An 11,551-nucleotide genomic window follows, 5' to 3' on the forward strand; every position below is an offset into this window, starting at 1 on the left:
ATTATGATTTTCAAAAGAAACTTGTGGTTCTTTTATAATGAATTTATCAAGAGCTCCTCTTTGAGATTGCGTTAACTCCTCAATTTTTTTTCTTTTTCTTACGCTTTTCATACACAGACTCATATTTTTTAATTTTATGAGACAAAGTAATAGCAACAACTAATATAATATTTCAAAGAACAATCAAGATAATAAAATTATTAATTTAAAAGTTCAAAAAGGGATGAAAAAACATGATATTTGCTGCTAATTCCGTCTTCAAAGTTTAAAACTTCAAATTGTGAAAATTTGTCGTCACCAATTGGCCAATGCTCATTTAAAATTGATTTTCTGATTTATGTAATGATATTTTTAGAATAAAGTTATTGTACTAATAAATAATAATTAACTAAATAACAATTAATCTCAATTAAAAAAAATTTACAAAAATATGATTGATTGACAGTATTAAACAAGGGTGAATTACAACATATACATTATGTAAATATGTAAAAAGGTATAATACATATTACATACTTTTTTTTTCTCCATTAGTTTCAGCATTAAATACGTAAATAAGTATATTTAGTTTTTTTAAAAAATAAAAGGTAAAAAGACAAAGAAAAAAAACTAGCTAACTACTAATACTAACTACACTGTTAATCATAAAAAGTGAGATCAAATATAACAAATATACAGATTTAAAATTAAAAATAATAAACAATATAGATACAATGAACAAAGAATAAATATCAAATACATACCTTCTATTAACCGTTGATAAATTTGCCTCAAAAAATTCCAATGAATGATATTATTCTTCAATTCTTTTTTTTTATATATATATAAAAAAAAAACTAAAAATATAGATGATAATAAAATATATCTAATATCTTTCTTCTCAATTCTCATAAACAATTTTGATTTTTGATGTGGATGAAAAAGCTTAAAATGGGATATATATATAGTAGGTGAATAAAAAAGTTTTAAAAATATTAATTAAATGGTATTAATAAATTTGGTACCGTTAGTTTACTAAAAACTAGGAAATTTGGTACTTAATTGACTAATAGTCTAATACTTGGTTTATAAAAAAAAAAAATTGAAAAGGTTAAAAATTAATGAGCTTTTGTTGGGAAGGAGAAGAATGAGAGAGATAAGACCAACGTCTCTCAATTAATGATCCCTATTAAATGGGCTTTTCCAATGACCAAGGGAGGGAGTTTATCAAAAAAAAAAAAAATAATTGGGCCCTTTTCTTGCGTGGGCCCTGTGTAGTAGGTCTGCCTGCACACCATTAGGGTTGGGCCTGATTGTCAAATATATTGGGTCATATGGTATTTTCTCGTTCTCTTCATCGATCGAGATATCCTCCTTTTCACCCAAGAAAGATTAATTGAATTATCAAAAATTTAGAGCAAGAAATGCAATGAAGTGCACTTAAATATATTTTTTAGGGGTATACAAATTAATATTAGCAATTCAAATAATTTATGGTTGGCTTGTCTAGGATATGGGATCTCACGCTGCATCTTTACTCTTATATTGGATGGTGCATATATACAATGCATTAGGAATTAGATTTAACTATTAAGATTGCTGAAACATCTAGATGGGTTGCAAAGTGACCGTATCATCTTCTACAATATTAAAAGTTGAAATTTGAGGGCGGTAATATAATACTAAAAGCTGCTATTAGTGGATAACTTTGCTTATATAATTAAATTTATTAACATGCTTCTTGCAGAAAACTATATAAATGAAGAAACTATGATGCTCAAATTTCATTACACCTTTAATAATTTTCTCAACAAGTATTAATTTGTAACTTGTCTGCTCAGATCTTGTCGACGATGGAAGAACATTCCAAAGCTCTGGCACGATCAAGGAGAGGGAGAATGAGAGAGAGATTTGGGGCTTTGGGGTTCTCGAGCATTGGCAAAACTAAGCAATTGTGTGGCTGCCACGAGGGTTGGGGTGGCTTCCGTGAGGGTTGGGGTGGCTGGTGGCGGGGATTGGCATGTGGCTGGAGATGAAGAAGACAAGGAAGAGAAAAAAGAAAAAAAATTATTTTAAAAATTTTAAATAATTTATTTATTTTTATTATAATTTTTTTAAATTAAAATTATAATTTATACCAATAATAATTGGACATGTGTCAATTTTGAATAAGTGAACATATCTTTTAAAGTTGGGACTAACGGACTTACAAAAAGTACGACTTTGAGGACTATTGCCGCTATTTTTTGTGGTTGGGGATTAATCTCAATCAAAGTAAATTTTTAAAAGACTTTTGCTGCAAATATCCCTTATAATTTTTATGTAATTTTATATTTTTTTTATTCATTTAATATTTGTTTATTGTTTTACCCAAAATTAAACTATAATATTAATATTATATAGTGCTTTATGTAATACAAAATTTAGTTGTTTGCAAGAAATTGTGCTTTATTATGAAGAGGAGTGCTACCATCAACCTTCTGTTACAATCTCTAAGTTAATTTCCATGCCCAAAAATACATGTCGGAATATTTTTTTTTCCAATTTTTTTTCACGGGGGTATTTGTTATGCTTACAATATCATCCCTGTAAATTTTTGAAATTTTTTGAATAGTTTACAGTGCCGAAAATACGTTTGAAGTTTTTTGAACGCGCGTGGTAAACTGGAATATCAGGAACTCTTTTTTTGCTACTGTAAACTATTCAGAATTTTTCAAAAATTTACAGGGATGATATTGTAAATATAACGAATACCACTATGAAAAAAATTTGAAATAAAATATTTCGGCATGTGATTTCGGACGTGAAGATTGACTAAGAAATTGTAATTAGTATTTCTTTATGATGAATCGTTGGTCGTATGCATGCCTAAGCCAACACCTCTACTCCCTAGGGTTGGCCCCAAAATTAAATTATAATATTAATAGGTTAATTATCAATTTTTCTCCCCGAACTTTGACATGTACTAAGTCATGCCCCCCGAACTTTTTTGGCCGTTAAAAATTTCCCCTGAACTATTAAGATTGTTAGATTTAAGGACTTTTGTCTAATTTTAGTAAAAAAATTCTAACATAGATGAAAATTTTAGATAAAAGTCCTTAAATCTAACAATCTCAATAGTTCAGGAGGAATTTTTAACGGCCAAAAAAATTCAAGAAGCATAATTTGGTATATGTCAAAATTCGGGGGAAAAATTACTTATTAGCCATATGAATATTATACGGTGCTTTGTGTAATAAAAAGAAAGGCATTTTACATAAGTGTATACATTTTCTTAAATAATTACAAAAAAATGTGCAAAAAAAATTAATTGTCACAATGTACACATTTAAAAATATTTTTACATAAAATCATACAAATTCTTAATTTAATTATATTGGATGGATTTAATGAGAATGATTACCATAATTAAATTTTATCCGTTTTATAATTATTTGTATGGCTAATTTGTACAACATTTAATGAGTAAGCTTTCAAACCATAATCAATATTAGAATATTACTAATCAATAATAAAATTTGTATTAGGCATGGTATATAATATCATGTATATAATATGTACAGTAATAATAAAATTTGTATTAGAATATTACTAATATCACGTATATAATCTGTACATTAATAATTTCATGGTATATTTTTCAAAATCAATACTTATATAATCATGATTTTTTTATTAAAATATGTCATATATGCCCTATATATTATGAGATTAGTAATGCTATTATGTTGTTTAATTTAATATTCATAATATATATATTATGATATTTTGTTTGAAAAATCTTTGGAAATATTTTGTATGTATATATGTTTATTTTATTTTCTATTAATTAAACATACTAATTTAATAAACAAAATAATAATATTCACATAGCTTTATTATATTAGTGCCATGTTTATTTTTTAGAAAATAAATAAATATATAAAAAAAACTGTTTATCTTCCTTCTTTATTTTTTGTTTATTGTGTCCTATTTATTTTTTCTAATTAAATAATATTTGGAGTTTATAAAGTTATGTTTGTTTATTTATTTATTTTTTGATGTAAGAATTGCATTTCAATAGAAAATTCTTCAACTAACTCATTAGAAAATAATAAATATATAGACGCAATAAAAAGAAAATATATTTATTTTAGTATAGTATAAATTGGCTATGTTTATTTTTATATTTACAATTATAATAAACATACTAATAATATAAAATACTTTGTATATATATGTTTATTTTGTTTTTATTTATTAAACATACTAATTTAATAAACAAAATAATAATATTCAGATATGTTTATTATATCACTCTGCGTGTCATGTTTATTTTTTAGAATTTTAAGCATTGATTTATATTTATATACATTAATGTTTATAATTTTGATATTGTATTTTATTGAAAAAAAAAAACTTATTAAATTATAATAATTCATACTAAAATAGATAATAAACATTTATTCTTTAATAAAAAAAATATTTAATTTGTTTATTTTTATAAAACTGATTATTATTTATTTACTTAATTTCCCAGAATTCTTTATTTTGAATTTTAATAAATATGTTTTATTATTAATAATTTTTATTTATTTTTTCTAATTAAATAATATTTGGAGTTTATAAAGTTATGTTTGTTTATTTATTTATTTTTTGATGTAAGAATTGTATTTCAATAGAAAATTCTTCCACTAACTCATTAGAAAATAATAAATATATAGACACAATAAAAAGAAAATATATTTATTTTAGTATAGTATAAATTGGCTATGTTTATTTTTATATAATTATAATAAACATACTAATAATATAAAATACTTTGTATATATATGTTTATTTTGTTTTTATTTATTAAACATACTAATTTAATAAATAAAATAATAATATTCAGATATGTTTATTATATCACTCTGCGTGTCATGTTTATTTTTTAGAATTTTAAGCATTGATTTATATTTATATACATTAATGTTTATAATTTTGATATTGTATTTTATTGAAAAAAAACTTATTAAATTATAATAATTCATACTAAAATAGATAATAAACATTTATTCTTTAATAAAAAAATATTTAATTTGTTTATTTTTATAAAACTGATTATTATTTATTTACTTAATTTTACAGAATTCTTTATTTTGAATTTTAATAAACTTGTTTTATTATTAATAATTTTTATTTATTTTTTCTAATTAAATAATATTTGGAGTTTATAAAGTTATGTTTGTTTATTTATTTATTTTTTGATATAAGAATTGTATTTCAATAGAAAATTCTTCCACTAACTCATTAGAAAATAATAAATATATAGACACAATAAAAAGAAAATATATTTATTTTAGTATAGTATAAATTGGCTATGTTTATTTTTGTATTTACAATTATAATAAACATACTAATAATATAAAATACTTTGTATATATATGTTTATTTTGTTTTTATTTATTAAACATACTAATTTAATAAACAAAATAATAATATTCAGATATGTTTATTATATCACTCTGCGTGTCATGTTTATTTCTTAGAATTTTAAGCATTGATTTATATTTATATACATTAATGTTTATAATTTTGATATTGTATTTTATTGAAAAAAAACTTATTAAATTATAATAATTCATACTAAAATAGATAATAAACATTTATTCTTTAATAAAAAAATATTTAATTTGTTTATTTTTATAAAACTGATTATTATTTATTTAGTTAATTTTACAGAATTCTTTATTTTGAATTTTAATAAACATGTTTTATTATTAATAATTTTTATTTATTTTTTCTAATTAAATAATATTTGGAGTTTATAAAGTTATGTTTGTTTATTTATTTATTTTTTGATGTAAGAATTGTATTTCAATAGAAAATTCTTCCACTAACTCATTAGAAAATAATAAATATATAGACACAATTTAAAGAAAATATATTTATTTTAGTATAGTATAAATTGGCTATGTTTATTTTTGTATTTACAATTATAATAAACATACTAATAATATAAAATACTTTGTATATATATGTTTATTTTGTTTTTATTTATTAAACATACTAATTTAATAAACAAAATAATAATATTCAGATATGTTTATTATATCACTCTGCGTGTCATGTTTATTTCTTAGAATTTTAAGCATTGATTTATATTTATATACATTAAGGTTTATAATTTTGATATTGTATTTTATTGGAAAAAAATTATTAAGTTATATTAATTCATACTAAAATAGATAATAAACATTTATCTTTAATAAAAAAAATTATTTAATTTGTTTATTTTTATAAAATTGTTTATTATTTATTTACTTAATTTGACAAAATTCTTTATTTTGAATTTTAATAAACATGTTTTATTATTAATAATTTTTAAAACATTAATATAATAAACATAAGGATAAAATATTACAAAATAATATTATAAACATTAATTAATATAATAATCTATTTATGGTAATTAGTTTAATCATTAATGATTTATATTATTTAATGATTAAAATGTATGATTTTATGTAATAAATTTTGAAAATGTATAAATTTTTCAAATAATTTTCTTTTACACATTTTTTGTAATAATTTTATTTTTGTTGTGAAAAAAAGCCTAAAAAGAAATAGTTGTTTACCAACATTAAACTATAATATTAATATTATATGGTAGTTTGTGTAATAAAAAAAATAATTGTTTATATTATTTAGTGATGTAATAAAAAATAGTTGTTTGCAACGCGTGGACCCGGCAATAGGATTGTACGTCCCACGCTAGATGCAACCCAACTACTTTGCCCCACGTGACTGGAAGGACCCGGCGATAGGATTGTATAAAGTAATCAATATAAACATATTAAAAAAGTTATGTTTCGTCCATGTGGGAGGGATGGGATTTCTTCTTCCTTAAACCAAATCAAAACTTGTTCTTCTCAGTTAGTGTAAAAATCAATCTCAGATGCTATCCTACTCTCCACTCCTCATCTCACTGCACAACAGACTCAGAGACACAAAAAAACCTCTTTTTCCCTCTCCACCAAGGAACCCACTCACCGGCGGCGGCGCAGTTGCATCGTCCTCTAAGATCATGTATGTATGTCGTTTCAGTATTTTTTTTTCCTTTCTTTCTTTCTTTCTATGTCTATCTCTTCGTGCCTTATGTATGAATTTTTGTTATTGCTCGGTATTAGTTCTCATAGGGCTTGATTATCTTCCTTGACGCTCGCTGGGTTTATCATACAATACAAGTTTGGAATTAATTTGTTTTTTGGCATTTTTGCTCGCAACGTGTTTGATATAATGTCTCTTTCAATATTATGCATTTTTCATTAGTTTTATCGTGCAAAGTTGACAATTTTGTAATTAGTTTTGTTGGTTTAAATCATTTAAACACCTAGTAAAATCCATGAAAGGTAACCATATTCTACTTGCATTTGTCTTTTTAGAAAGAGATTAATGGACTTAGTAGCATTTTTTTCTATGATGTGATTGAAAGTTTTTTTAACTCGTTGCTTTCGATTTTTTTAGGATTGAAAACTGTATAATATTTTCTGTGTCGTAACATAGCATAAAGATTTTTTTTAAATTGATTTGGATTTGGGGTGCTATAATTGTACAGGACGTGAGTAATATTCGAGAAGTTTCTGATCATCAGGTGAGGAGCTATGCTTCTTTCTAGTTTTCACTTCGTTTCTTCGAATGCCCAATTTTTCATTTTAAGCTTCTGGGCATTAAAGATTTGTTTTTTCTTATGTTGTTTATTTATGCACTATTGACTGTTTTTACTTGCCTTGCAGCTAGGATTAGATACTGTACCAGTTCTTGTTGGTCCAGTGTCTTACTTGTTGCTATCAAAACCAGCAAAAGGTGTTGAGAAGTCCTTCTCTCTTCTTTCCCTCATTGGAAATATTCTTTCAGTCTACAAGTAAGAATATTATATTTTTATCAGACGTTACCTTTTTCAATGTTATCTTGTATTAAATCTTGTCAACCAAAAATGGTCTATGCTATGCAGGGAGGTTGTGGCTGAACTAAAGGCTGCAGGTGCCACTTGGATTCAGTTTGATGAGCCCACCCTTGTGAAGGATCTTGATTCTCACCAATTACAAGCATTTACTCGTGCCTACTCAGAACTAGAGTCATCTTTGTCTGGTTTGAATGTTATAATTGAATCATATTTTGCTGATGTTCCTGCCGAGGCATACAAAACACTTACCTCTCTAAAGGGTGTAGCTGGGTATGGCTTTGACCTGGTCTGTGGAACAAAGACCCTTGATTTGATCAAGAGTGGATTTCCTTCTGGAAAATACTTGTTTGCTGGAGTGGTAGATGGGCGCAATATATGGGCCAACGATCTTGCATCTTCCATCAGTACCCTAGAGGCACTTGAGGGTATTGTTGGAAAAGGTATTCTTTCTATAAGTTCTTTGCGTTGGTTTAGAATGTTACTACTGTTCTAGAGGTTTAAGTATTTTCTGCTATCTTTCACATGCTGTAGACAAGGTTGTTGTCTCTACATCCTGCTCTCTTCTACACACTGCGGTTGATCTTGTGAATGAGACTAAGTTAGATGCGGAGATCAAGTCATGGCTTGCATTTGCTGCTCAAAAAGTAGTTGAAGTAAATGCCCTGGCTAAGGTATTGTCTGGACACAAGGATGAGGTGCTTTTTTCTCCCTACATATTATATTTGTTCTTCAATATTTTTCCAGACAGAAAATTATACTTAATAGGTTTTTTAATTTAGTTGCAAGCTTGTTAGTTAAATTATTTGCATAATAACTTGCTACTTTTTTATATCTTTCTGATTCTTGAGGAATTGGGATTTGATTTATTAGTTTTGAGCTTTTTTCCCTCTCTCTTTTGTAATCTATAAATTTTTATAGGGATATTCCTTTCATTATTTTTACGTAATTTTATTATTTAGCTCTAACTAGGAAGACACTGTATGAACAGGACTACATATAAATGTAATTATGAATGTTGCCGCTGTCTTGTTGTGTCAAGTGATGATCAGTCGAGCTTGGATTTTTCTTTATGATTTTTTTTTATGTAACTTTTTGTGCTGGCCTACTATATAATTCTACAATACAAGTGAATAAATTCAGTGTCTGGTTTTTTATTTGTCTCCAGGCTTTCTTTGCTGCCAATGCAGCAGCTCAAGCTTCAAGAAAATCTTCAACTAGGGTAACAAATGAGCATGTTCAAAAATCAGTAAGTCTATGTTAAATGTGAATAGATGTCCACTTCAACATCTCATGTTCTATAGTTTTGATGTGATCATCTTTTCCTTACTCTGGACTGCAATTCTTTGCTTTTAAAGGCTGCTGCTTTGAAGGGCTCTGACAACCGTCGAGCAACAAATGTGAGTGTCAGGCTGGATGCCCAGCAGAAAAAGTTGAGCCTTCCTGTTCTTCCAACTACCACAATTGGATCCTTCCCTCAGACCATGGATCTCAGAAGAGTCCGTCGTGAATACAAGGCTAAAAAGTGAGCTCCTGGCTAGCTGAGTATTGCTATAATTGTCCTAAAAAATTTCTAAATGATTTTGTTTGAACTAACTGAACTGTTATTGGTGTATACATTAGAATCTCCGAAGAAAATTATGTCAGTGCGATCAAGGAGGAGATTAACAAAGTTGTCAAGCTCCAAGAAGAGCTCGACATTGATGTATAGTTTTCACATTTATATCTTTTTATGAAGATCTTATTAAACTGCTCCTTTGTCAATCAGAGGAATGATATGTTTGAGTACTTTGGAGAGCAATTATCTGGCTTTGCCTTACTGTGAATGGGTGGGTTCAGTCTTATGGATCTCGCTGTGTCAAGCCACCTATCATCTATGGTGATGTCAGTCGCCCCAAGGCCATGACAGTCTTCTGGTCCTCATTAGCTCAGAGTTTGACTAAGCGCCCAATGAAAGGAATGCTCACTGGTCCTGTAACGATTTTGAATTGGTCTTTCGTTAGAAATGATCAACCAAGGTAAGATACAAGTATAAATTAATTTTCTGGATATTTATCTTTTCTTTTACTTTTTCCCTTATTAATGTCTTTTTGCTTTCAGGTCTGAGACCTGCTATCAAATTGCTTTGGCGATTAAGGATGAAGTTGAGGATCTTGAAAAGGCTGGAATTACTGTTATCCAGATTGATGAGGCTGCTTTAAGAGAAGGTTTGCCTCTTAGGAAGTCCGAGCAGGCTTTCTATCTTGATTGGGCCGTTCACTCCTTCAGAATCACCAACTGTGGTGTCCAAGATACTACTCAGGTTCAGTCATACTGATCTATTTTACATGAAGTTCTGTGATTTGTATCCTAAGATAAAAGTTACTTCTAGGTTTACCTACTTTTGAAAATATAGGGAGATTTTGAGAAAATTCAATCAATGTTTCAAATGTGAAGAGTCGCGTCTGGTTGTCTAAATTATTTTGTTGAACAGATTCACACCCACATGTGCTACTCAAATTTCAATGGCATCATCCACTCGATAATCAACATGGATGCTGATGTGATTACCATCGAGAACTCAAGATCTCATGAGAAGCTTCTGTCTGTGTTTCGAGAGGGAGTGAAGTATGGCGCTGGCATTGGCCCTGGTGTGTATGACATCCACTCACCAAGGATCCCATCTGCAGAAGAAATCGCTGACCGGATCAATAAGATGCTTGCTGTCTTGGAGACTAACATTCTGTGGGTCAACCCTGATTGCGGACTCAAGACTCGCAAATATACTGAAGTGAAGCCTGCCCTTAGCAACATGGTTGCTGCTGCCAAGCTTCTCCGCTCCCAGCTGGCCAGTGCTAAGTGAGCTCGTTTTCTGCCATTGTCTGGTAATGATAAGTATCTGTTTTTCTACTCATGCTCGAATAATCCATCAACCATTTTAAATTTGGTTGATGTTTTTCTCTTGCAGTAAATCTAGAAGTTTTTGAAATGCTCAATGGAGAGTCTTGATGTTGCATTTTATCATATATCCTCTTGTATCTGTTTTTTCCTTACATGTTTCTACATGGAAGAATTGATTGGAAAGAAGTGAAGAATAAAAAGAATATTAATACTCAATTCAAAGTTTTCAAACTATGAATTCATCATCCAACATATTGAAAAATGAAAACTAAATTAATTAAACACTAGTACAAAAAACTAACAAGTTCTCCCAACAACAAAGAAGAACCTCATTTTGTAAGAATCTTAAAATTGATCAACACAAGACCGTGGACGAGTCGAATTGTTGGTATTTATATTGAATCTTTGAAACAATTTCATTACGAACAATTTGGCTCTTCATACTATGTTGTGATTAGAACAGAACAATCACACTAAACCAAAATACTTATTTAGCCTATTTTAATCAAAGATTATCAAAGTCTCTCAAAACTAAAAAATTGTTATTCAATAAGCACACGAGTGACATATGGACAAGTGACGAGAAACTATAAGAATAATAGTGTTTTTTTAGCTGGTTGCTATTGATCCAACTCCAAGTTTTCCTATAAATCTATCTTATGATCTATTATATTGTAATTTGTCTAGACTAGATTATCAATTTCAGTATATATATATATATTCTAAATTATTTAATTTTGATTTTTATATACAGAAAAATCTATAAGC

General features: G+C 27.4%; 1 pseudogene; it reads left to right on the forward strand.

Moving 5' to 3' along the window:
• Positions 1–6,764: 6,764 nt before the first annotated feature.
• Positions 6,765–10,999, forward strand: LOC115719895 (5-methyltetrahydropteroyltriglutamate--homocysteine methyltransferase 1-like; annotated as a pseudogene).
• Positions 11,000–11,551: the final 552 nt, after the last annotated feature.

This window comes from Cannabis sativa, chromosome 2, assembly GCF_029168945.1.
Source record: "Cannabis sativa cultivar Pink pepper isolate KNU-18-1 chromosome 2, ASM2916894v1, whole genome shotgun sequence".
In the NCBI taxonomy this organism is placed as follows: domain Eukaryota; kingdom Viridiplantae; phylum Streptophyta; class Magnoliopsida; order Rosales; family Cannabaceae; genus Cannabis; species Cannabis sativa.